This window comes from Engystomops pustulosus, unplaced genomic scaffold (genome assembly GCF_040894005.1).
Source record: "Engystomops pustulosus unplaced genomic scaffold, aEngPut4.maternal MAT_SCAFFOLD_253, whole genome shotgun sequence".
NCBI lineage: Eukaryota > Metazoa > Chordata > Amphibia > Anura > Leptodactylidae > Engystomops > Engystomops pustulosus.
This window is the reverse complement of record NW_027285132.1, coordinates 100693-112065: the sequence shown is the minus strand read 5'-3', so window position 1 is coordinate 112065 and position 11373 is coordinate 100693. Positions and strand designations below refer to the sequence as shown.

At 39.3% G+C, this 11373-nt stretch overlaps 1 pseudogene; it reads left to right on the top strand.

Moving 5' to 3' along the window:
- The first annotated feature begins 3057 nt into the window (after positions 1-3057).
- LOC140110338 (olfactory receptor 5I1-like) lies at positions 3058-10733 on the top strand (annotated as a pseudogene).
- The last annotated feature ends 640 nt before the right edge of the window (positions 10734-11373 follow it).

Here is an 11373-nt window from a genome sequence, read left to right as displayed (position 1 = left end):
TCCCAACCTGACATGTCTCCCCTTTTCCACAGTAGCAGTCTTACCAGCTGGTTTGGTGTCACTGGCACTGCTTCGTGTCGGAGAGGTAAGTAGAAGGTCCTCTGTAGCCCGATACCTCTCTACTAGGGACACAAGCTCCTCAGCTTTTGTGGGACCGGCCTGTCCAACCCACCGTTGGAGCCGAGATGGCAGAGAACGGGTGAACTTGTCGAGGACCACTCTCTCTACCATCTGTGCGGGGGTGCAGTCCTCTGGTTGTAGCCACTTCCGGACAAGATGGATCAGGTCATGCATTTGGGAGCGTGGGGGTAATTTTTCTGAGTAAGCCCACTGGTGGACCCGGCTGGAGCGGACTTGAACGGTGACCCCAAGACGAGCCAGAATCTCCGCCTTTAGCTGGGGGTACTTACGGGCCTCCGTTTCACTCAGGTCGTAGTAAGCCTTCTGCGACTCGCCGGTCAGGAACGGTGCCAGGACATCTGCCCACTGCTCAGCCGGTAACTCCTCTCGCTCAGCTACTCGCTCGAACACTGTGAGATACGCCTCCACGTCGTCGGTTGTCGCCATTTTTTGTAACGCCTTTTGTACTGCAGCCCGTGCGGAACGCTGGACAACCGGGTACCCTTGTAGACCAGTATGGGACCCCTCAGTAGTCGTCGCTCGCGGTGCTGCCATAATGCCAGAAAACCTCTCCATTATCAGCTGGAACATGGCTCGGGACTCTTCCTGCTGCTGGCGGGACCTCTCCTCCTGCAGCTGGAACATGGCTTGCTGCTGGCGGGACCTCTCCTCCTGCTGCTGGAGCATGGCTTGTTGCAGCTGCCGATTTAGCCTGGGACTCTTCCTGCTGCTGCTGCCGATTAGCTCTGGCCTCCTCCTGCTGCTGGCGGGATCTCTCCTCCTGTTGCAGGAGCATGGCTTTAATAAAGTCCTCCATCTTGGCTTTATCCTGCAATTTGCCTGCTGTTTTCACCCAGGCCATGCAATGTTGCAGGATGTAGCAAGCCTTTCAGGTGTATGTCTTTTTGAACTGCCCGCAATCCAAAGCACCATATGTGGGAGATCTGGCCCGGTAGAGACCGTGGTAGCGGGGTGCTGTGATGCAGTTCAAGACAGTGACACCAGGATACAGTCCAAACAGGTCTTGCCTGCGTTTATTGCAGCAAAATAAACCAGCCTTTAAATTCAGGTATTTGAATAAACAAACAAAAAACCTACCCGTCAGGGTGCTAACTATACAAATAGTCCACTAACTCACGCTGTACAAAGCTCACGTGGCTGCTCCAGACACAGAGGTCAGGGCTGTGTCCTCTCAGCCTCCTTCCACAGAGAGACAACCCACTCAACACTGCTGAGTCATTTTATGCAGCCTCATTAGTCTGCACCCATCGACTGTGTCCAAGGTGCTGGACAAACCCACCTCAGCACTAAGGCCTTGCATAGAAGCAAAACCTAGGGCAGTGATGGCGAACCTTTTAGAGACTGAGTGCCCAAACTACAACCAAGACCCACTTATTTATCGCAAAGTGCCATCACAGAAATTTTATTTGTGATTTATACTCCCTGCTCAGTCACAACACCTTCCCACTCCTCCTGTAGTCCCATGTAGCGCTGTCACTTTTAAATAGCTCTATGCACAGCAAGTCCTGGGCTGTCTGGGGCTGCAGGAAGATACCTGGAGTCATCTCTGGTGATGGCCTGAGTGCCCACAGAAAGGGCTCTGAGTGCCACCTCCGGCACCAGTGCCATAGGTTAGCCATCACTGACCTAGGGGAAACATACCGCCCATCCACAGTTAACCCCTTCAGTGTCTCACAATATATATATTTAACATATGGGTTGGGGCAACATACAGTGAGTGAATAGTAATAACATGTATAGGCATATAAAGGATAAGGACCCGAAGGTTACTTACATTGGTAGTCGTGGAGCAGGCAGGCTCGATGGCATTACTGTTTGCCATTAGGGGGAAGTTTTTATGTAAAAATTGGCGAGTAACTGCGCTGGGACTCAGAAGTCCACTAGCAGCGCACGCGCGGGGTGGAGAAAGTCAGCAGAGGATGCCTGCCGGCATAAGGAACAGCCAGCGCATGCACCGCTATTTAAGCAGACCAGCCAATGTGCTTCTGGGGTGGCTAGGATGCTGAGAGTCCGCATACGATTATATCTATGATAGCAACCAAAGAGAACGTACAGTGTTAATGTGGGGGATATTGCCAAGGTTAATATTATTTGAGCTGTGAAAATTACACACATGTATTCATTGAAGGTTCTAATTTGGGTCATAAATGAATGAGATAAATAAATAGTTGCATAATAGATGATTAGAGATATAAAGTTCTTAGTAATAATGCATGGTACAATAAAAGTATGATTTATACAGTATACAGAGGTGGTGCAGGGTAAATAAAATCATAAGTATGTTAGATAAACTATAAATGTGTATCATGTATTATAAGAATTTGTAGTTTTTCTATGAATTTGCAGCATTGCCGACTGTATTTTTAAAAAAAACTAAATTGAGCAAAAATTTTGAAAATTTCTTTATTTTCAAAGTTCTACTTTTACTTTATGTTGTCATAGTTTTAAGATTCCACATATTTTACTAGAATGTTATAAGGCTCAGAATTTGGGGCCATTTTTCAAATATTTAGGAAAATCACCAAAACCAGTATTTAGATGGACCTGCTCAACTTTTAATTAATTGTGAGAGGCCTAAATAATAGCTAGACTCGTAAATTACCCCATTATAGAAACTACACCACTCAACGTATGAAGAAGCACTTTTAAGAAGTTTGTTAACCCTTTAGGTGTTTTATAGGGGTTAAAACAAAATGGAGGTGTGGTCTACAAATTGTATTTTTTTTTTTGACAATAAATTCATTTTGGGTGAAAAATCAAACATTTGTAATGGATTAAATGAAAAAAGGCTCCACAAAGTTCTATACCCAATTTCTCCCAAGTACATCGATACCCTATATGTGGTGGTAACCTGCTGTATGGGTGCACGCCGGGCATAGAATGGAAGGAGGCGCCATCCAGAGCAGATTTGCCAAGATGTTCCTCAGAGTTCTGGATCTTCTAAAGGTAAGTCTCGGCCTGTCCGAAATGATGTTGTTGAAGAACACCCCAGTGTTTTTGTAGAATTTTTCTAATAATGGAACTCTCTGTAGAGAAAGTGGAAATAAAGTTGATATTATGTTCTGTACTCTGAGTAGTTGGATTAGCTTTATGTGTATCAACGGAGGGTGTTTTTGAGGGTTATAGGCAGGTAGCCTGATAAAGTTGACCTGCTCTAAAGAAGGCACTGTTAACAAGGGACTTTGGATATCCTTTCGCCTTGAACCTGTTGGTGAGAATTTTACTCTGCTCAATGTAATCTAAACTATCTGTACAGTTACGTCTCACTCTTTTATATTGCCAATAAGGTATGTTAAGTAACCATTTTTTAAAATGACTGCTAGTAAAATCAAGGTAACTGTTACTGTCCACCTTTTTGAAGTGAGTTTTGGTTTTGATAGCACCTTCTTTGGTATGGAAGTACATCCAAGAATTCCATATTATTGGTATTAACATTGCTAGTAAATCCTAGGCCCCATGTATTGGTATTAGGTTTTTGATTAATTTAGAGGTTTCCTCAGTAGTACCGTCCCAGATAAAAATATCATCAAATGTACCTTTTGTAGAAAACGCAGTTTTTAAATAAATGGTGTTTATAAATGCAATGTTTGTCAAATAATCAAAAATACAGGTTTGCTAAACTGGGGGTGAATTTGCTCCCCATCGCTGTACCCCTGCATTGAAGGTAGATATGACCAAGAAAGGAAATATAATTGTGTTCCAGTATAAACTGAATGGAACTAAGCAAGAACATTGTTTGTAAAGGTGACATGTTTCCATCTCCATCTAAAAAGGAGGAGACTGCATCTATACCCTGCTTATGTGGTATATTCGTGTCCAAGGACGTAATGTCCAAGATTATGAATAGGTAGTTTTCTAGCCATGGAACTCGTAGTATTGTTCTTATCAAGTTTGATGTGTCCGAAATGAATGTAGTTTTCTGACAAACGGCTTTATAAAGAGGTCCACATAGTGGGAAAGATTGATAGTGAGGGAATTAATCCCTGAAATAATTGGCCTCCCTCGGGGGTTGGAAGTACTCTTATGGACTATGGACAGGCGGTGGCTGGCAAAGGGCTTTCTTATATGGGACAGTGGGGTTTGATTTTTTTGGATTTTTGATTTTTTTAGGACACCATGTTCCCTTTCAGTGAGGTTATTTTTGGCTGTTTTTTATGTATTTTGGTTTGGCTGTTGGTTTTGGTGTGGAAATTTTCAAGATCTGTGGCTACTAGGGTGTAGAAGGTTTTAATAATTCCTGTTAGGAGAAAAAAGTGATATGCAGTTTTCATGCTTTCTTTTGCAGGTTTACAATATTAAGCACCACGCAATCTTTTCTTACCAACACTCATCTTCGAAGAATCTAATTGGCAAAAAAAAGGATAAATGTCCAAATGAGTGTATGTACAGCGCCAAAGAAAAGCATAGTGCATCAAGTAGAATCAAGTGGAAAACACAAGAGCTCCTTTTCTGGCTCAGGTCATGCAAACACACAACGCTCATAAGTTCTGCAAAATGTTCAGAAGCCTATTAAAGGGAACCTGTCACCAGGGACCTCATTTTCACTAAAGACAGGTTGCAGGAGCCCATTACAGCTCGATTGCAAATATGTCTTTCTGCCTTTTCTGAGTATTTGTATTACAATATAATTGTGTGTTTTAAAGGACATCTACCATCAGTAAAATGTGTCCTATTAAATCTATATGCTGCGATCACAGAAATATAAAGTTATACAATTTATGCAAATTAGCCTGGGGCGCTCAGGCTACGTCACCTGAGCGCCTCAGGGAGCCTTAATAGAGTTATAATAAAAGAAGTCCTCCTCAGTAAACTGGTGGTAGATGGCCTTTAAAGGGGTATTCCCATGAGACAAATTTCTTATATGAACTCAGGATAACAAAATAACACTTTCTCTAATTTATTGTTATTAACAAAAATACAGCATTTCACAGATATAAGTTCAACTTGTCTCTATCAGTCCTGCTTTACACAATTACGGTTGCCGCTAGACACAACCATGTAACTTCTCACTTAGGGTCAGGTGGTTGCCATCTTGGATTTCTGTGTGAAATCGTGGAGCTGAGATTTTTGTCTCTCTCTGATGGTGTGCCTGTAGCCATGCCGGAGAAGTGATGCGGGAGAAGGGGGAGTCAGGCGCATATTTGTGAGATGCAGCAGAGCTCACAGTGTAAAAGTATGTCATCCTCTGTGTAATCACATGATCTGTCTCATCTCTTTAAGCCAGATAAAAGTGTATTTACCACTTGTACCCTGATAACCTAACCCAATTTGACCTTTTTAACCAATAAAATGCAGTTATTATGCTAGACCAATTGTCACCAAGGGTGCCAGGAAGAAATGTGATGAGGAAACAGGAGAGGAGGTAGCGGAGTTGGAGGCAAGGATACTGGGTGGGAGCAGAATGTGAGCCAGAGCGCATCCTGCCTATAGACTAGCTACAACCTGTCCACGTGTCAGTCGTGAGGTGCACATTGGGACTAATATTGATGCACAGTGCACATATGATTCGGTCAACAGCCCCTTTATGATCTAAGTATTACTGCATGCTATTTACTGATAGCAGCATTTTCACCATCTTGGCATTACTGTGCACTATTCACTAACAGCAGAACCTTTACAGTCTAGGTATCAATGCATGCTGTTCACTGAGGGTTGCAACTTTACAATCTAGGTATTACTGCATGCTATTCCCTGACAACAGCACCTTTACAACCTTTACCTTGCACATAGTGGCAAAAAAGGGTTCAGCACCCAGACCATTGCCCACTATCATTGTGCAGTACAAACCATTTTGTAACATTAAAGAGGGGAACATGGACTTAATGTTGACCTTCTGGGTGCTTGCATAGGACTTCTTGAGGTATAGGCACCATCCCCTGGGGTCACCATCCCATTAACTCAATGTGTCTTATCACAACACGGCACACCCTAAGAAAATCCTCTACTGCAGAATCTACTTAGGAAAAATGTGTGATCTTAAATCTGTGGGTACCAAGGTACCTAGCCCCCTCGAAATGAGTAAGAAAGTGAGAAGCAAAAGATCAGGGGAAAAATCTAAGATTAAATAGGCCTAACAGAGCACTAGTTCAATCCTGTGTTACGGGGAATGTGAGGTCTATTGACTACAAGATGGGCTAGCTCCCAACCCAGTGTATTAATGACAGGGACTACAAAAATAGCAGCTTCCATGCTTTCACTGAAACTTGCCTACAAGAAATGACTAATAACTCCAGAGTAAACATCCCGGAATAGCAGATAATTCGGGAAGATACAGGGCTGTAAAAGGAAAGGAAAAGGTGTGATGTCCATACCAATAGAAGTTTACCTTAATCATTGTAGGTGTTATTTGCAGACGCAAACTCTGCATGTGAAAACTTAGTTGACGGTGTCAGTGAAACACCCAAACTCTTTTATCCTTCTGTTTGGTGATTTTAACAAAATATCCCAGAATACCTTGCTTGACTGCAGCCAATATGCACATGAGTAAACTAGAGAAGGTCTAAGATGACCTAGTATTCGCAAACGTTAGATGCTTTTAGTATTATGATACTGGACCACGTCATTCCTGAGGAAGTAATTCACTGCTTCCCAAACAACAAAGCTTGGGTAACCAAGGATCTCAAGATCCTACTAAACAAGGGAAAGAAATTTTTAATTACAGGGACAAATCGGCTTTTAAAAGAATACAAATTTTCTCTTGAGATGCCCAAGGTCATTCGGCTTCTCGCAAACTTTAGTCTACATAAATCCTGTGTACGTGATGCCCCAATTACATCTATTTGTTTTTAACACCTTAGGGATTCAGACTTTTTTGTTCAAATTTCACTCCCCACCTTCAAAAATTTCGAATTTTAAAATTTTTTTTTTACATTTTTTAAAATTTTTGTTCATGCACTCATATACATATATATCCGTTATTACAGTCATCACATGACATTAATCATTTAACATATCCCTACGCCATTATCTGATGTTAAAATAGGACAGCCCCTGTAGTTTCCAAAATGATGTAACAAGTTGATATTATAATATTGACTAGGGAAAGTTTTAGTTAAAGGTCAAAATGTTATTAAAACTAATTTGTGGTTAAACCTAGTCCAAGGGCTCTTCCGCATTGGCGATGGTTTTCAGCTTCAGTTGCACATTTCTTTTCTATTGGTTCTCCATTTTTCTTCTGATTTGTTTCTGTGATGCATGTGTTTTGTCTCCATGTTCTCAAAAAAAAAAACAAAAAAAAAACTGAAGGTGTAACATTACATTGAAAATACCACATGAGGTTTTTCAGCCTCGTCAGTGAAAAAAAATAGGATGTTTCAAAATTTTTTGCACGGACAACGCATCAGTGAAAACACGAGCCAATGAGAAAATAGGCACAGAAATCAGTAGCTTTGTGAGGTAACCATGGAAACCACTGAACCACGGATAGTAAAAACAACACTTATGTGAAAGAGCCCTAAGACAATGAAGAGACAGGTCTTTTTCCGATATGTGGGGGTGTTGTTCCAATCATCTTGTGTTTGAAGCGTAACCACAGATGTGTGATTATAGTTGCAATAATTTGCAGGTGTAGGTGCAGTATATATTTTCATGAACAAGATGATAAAGCTATCACAATATGTCCAAAAACAAATACAAAATGGTGAAGGCACACAAAATGGCCAAAGCAGAATAAAATAGAACTTGGTCAGGGACAAACAGCCCTAACAGGGGCATTTATTTTAAGGCATAATTGAACAATAATTTAAACTCAGGAGAATCATACGCTTTTGGGGGGAAATTAATGACTGAAAATAGAGTTGTTTTTCTTTACTTCCTTAATTACAAAGTACATTGGGGACTTAATCGACAGTATAAATAGTAGATTTTGTCACAATAGCTGAACAATTTCATTAACCATTGGCAACACATCAGTGCTGTCAATGATTACAGGAAATGCTTCATTTGTCAGCAGAAAGGGCATTATCCATAGAGCATTTACAAGAAAATTAAGGTATAAAAAATTAAATGATCAATATAAAATTTTCTATAGATCCCAGTGGCAAACTCTATGGATAAAACTCTAGTCCATTTTTCCGAGTGCTGGAATCAGCTGATATCCAAGCGTGAAACCCTCCTTTACCTTAATAGCTGTGTTAGGATTTAAATCATAGTGTTCAGGAACTTATGAAATACTATTTAGAAAATATTTCTTCTTATATCTGAATCTTAATGATTATTACGATAATCAGACTTATTATGATGTCAATAGCCTGGTACTTGGTTATGTTATAATTCTAATGACAAGTCTTGCTTTTATATTCCACAGTCTTTGTTTGAGAATTTTTTAATCTTTAGGCAGGAACACATACCAATAGTACATCACAATGGACATATTTTCAACTGTTTAATTGTTTAATTGCAAAAAACACCCAAAATGGACTAGTTTTTGAGGTAGGAATTCTGCTTCATTACAGTTTTCAGACTTTGCATACAAAACTAACAACAAAATCTGCAGGATAATGTGCAGCTTTCAAATTCACGGCACAAGTCACATAGTGCTACAGAGGGGGATTAGCTTTGATCCAATCCACTGTATGGATTTGATATGAGCAAATCATCCAAGATTTGATTCATAGAAGTTTGTCTAATTTTTTAAAAGATTTGGTTTGGGTCTAAACTTGAACTGGTCTGAACCACTCTTGCTACAATTGTCTTAGAAATTGGTATAATTTTTTATGACTTTAAAATTTCCCTCATCCATGCCTCCACCCAGAACTCTGGGGTGATTGACAGTATTAGCCAATATTCAGTCCATTTTGAAAAAAGGTGTCACTAAAGCGAATCTGAAAAGATTTGGCTACTCTTTCGATAAAATCTAAAGGTATTATACAAGTTGCTAAATCTAAGAATGCTTTCAGTGCTATTTTTAAAGCTTACATAGAGCAAAGGGTAAAAAGCTACTGTCTATTGTATTATTCATATACGTTTTGTTCTTTTGTTAAGCCAAATGTCTAATCTGACTGTAGGTTATTACTATAATAATATGGTTAACATTTGATAGCACAGCCCATTCAGTATTCCTCTATGTACAGTATTTCTGGATACATTTATCATGATTAGATTTCAGTGATAATTTCTGGCCACAATTTTTCTTTGTATCCTTGTATAGTGATATAGAAGGAAATGTTTGAAGATGTATTTGTCCCTTTTAATACACTAATATTACTATAAAGCAGTGATGGCAAACCTTTTAGAGACCGAGTGCCCAAACTACAACAAAGACCCGCTTATTTATCGCAAAGTGCCAACACAGAAATGTAATTTGTGATTTATACTCCCTTCTCTGTCACAGTTTTCATTGATACCAACACCCTGAGGACACCAATAGAGCAGAAAATAGACTCTGGTAGAGCTGTCACTTTAAAATATCTCTGTGCACAGCAAGTCCTGGGCTGTCTGGGACTGCAGGAAGATACCTGGAGTCATCTCTGGTGATGGCCTGAGTGCCCACAGAAAGGGCTCTGAGTGCCACCTCTGGCACCAGTGCCATAGGTTCGCCATCACTGCTATAAAGTATACAACATTTCTGCTGAAATTTGATTTGTATTCATAGCTACATTTATTTTTAATTACAGTTCACAAAACAACATAAACACCAATAACTATACAGAATTCCATGAGTTTGTCCTTGCTGGATTTTCTAATGTCCCTCAAATCCAATATTTACTCTTTTTGGCCTTTCTCTGCATCTTTAAAATTTCGCTCCTGAGTCACATGTTTATAATACTTTTGTACAGATTCAGTCCAAATCTTCATACTCCTATGTATTTCTTTCTGGCCAACTTCTCCTTTTTGGAAATGTTTTACTTGTCAACTGTTGTTCCTAAAATGTTAATGAACCTTCTATCAGAACACAAAACTATCACCTTCTACGGATGTGCTATACAGATGAACTGTTTTCTAACTGTAGCCAGTGCAGAGTGCTTTATGCTAGCAGCCATGGCCTATGACCGATATAACGCCATATGTCATCCATTGCTATATAGTAATATTATGAAAAGAACTATTTGTATCTGGATGGTGTTTGGTTGTTGGTTTATTGGCTCAACAAATGGTGTCCTACAAACCAAGTTCATATTTTCATTATATTTCTGTCGCTCCAACAAAATCAACAACTTTTACTGTGATATTCCACCATTATTGAATCTGGCCTGCAATAAGACATTGTTGAATGAAATACTTATGCTTATGTTCACTTTTATTATTGTTATAGTGCCTCTTTCTTTTATAGTAATTTCATACACAAAAATCATTTGGACAATTGTCAAACACCATAAGACAGGGATGAGGAAAAAAGCTTTCTCCACTTGTACGTCCCATCTGATAGTTGTATCTCTGTCGGCTGGGTCAGCAATTATAATGTACTTAAGACCAAGTCAAGTCATGGTATGGATGAAGAGAAGTTTTTATCCCTTATATATACTATTGTTTCTCCTTCAATGAACCCTTTTATATATTGTTTGCGGAACAATGATGTCAAAATAGCAGTTAAAAAGATAACATGTGATATGAAAGTAGCATTTCAGGATCATCAGAAAAGAATTGCTTCGTGAGTGTGTTTTCTTTATTTATGCAATAATTCTCCATTTTGACCCCTTCAGGATGTAGCCAGTTTTTTGGATTCTGACTTGCATCGCATTATATGTTTATAACTTTTGAACACTTACTTATCAAAGTGATTATTAGACTGTTTTTCGTTACATGTTGTACTTCATTTTAGTTGTAAGTTTTGCGTTTATAAAAATAAAAATGAATGAATTTTTTGAAACATTTGCCATTTTTAGAATTTTAAATCATCTCATTTTCAGGCAGATAGTTTTAACACCTAAATTAGTTGCTGAATTACACTTACCATACATTTTCAGTCAATATATGAAAGTTTGGCAATATTCTCTTTAAGGAGTATATATGTAATTAGTACTGGATTCCTTTTGTTATCCAGAAGTACATATTTAATAAATGCAACCGACCACCATAGATATCTTAAAAGTTCGTATTTTATCTTGTTTAGCAAATCTTTACAAAACAGACCATGCAATTAAATGTACAAAAGATGAGAACAAATTCTTTTTTTTAGAAATTCCCTTGGATGAAATACCTGTTAGTAGATTATAAAGTGTCCTTATCTTTAGCGTGGGTTGTACAATCACAATTCCCTATGTAGACTTCACTGTACCGTGGCTTGTGGAGACC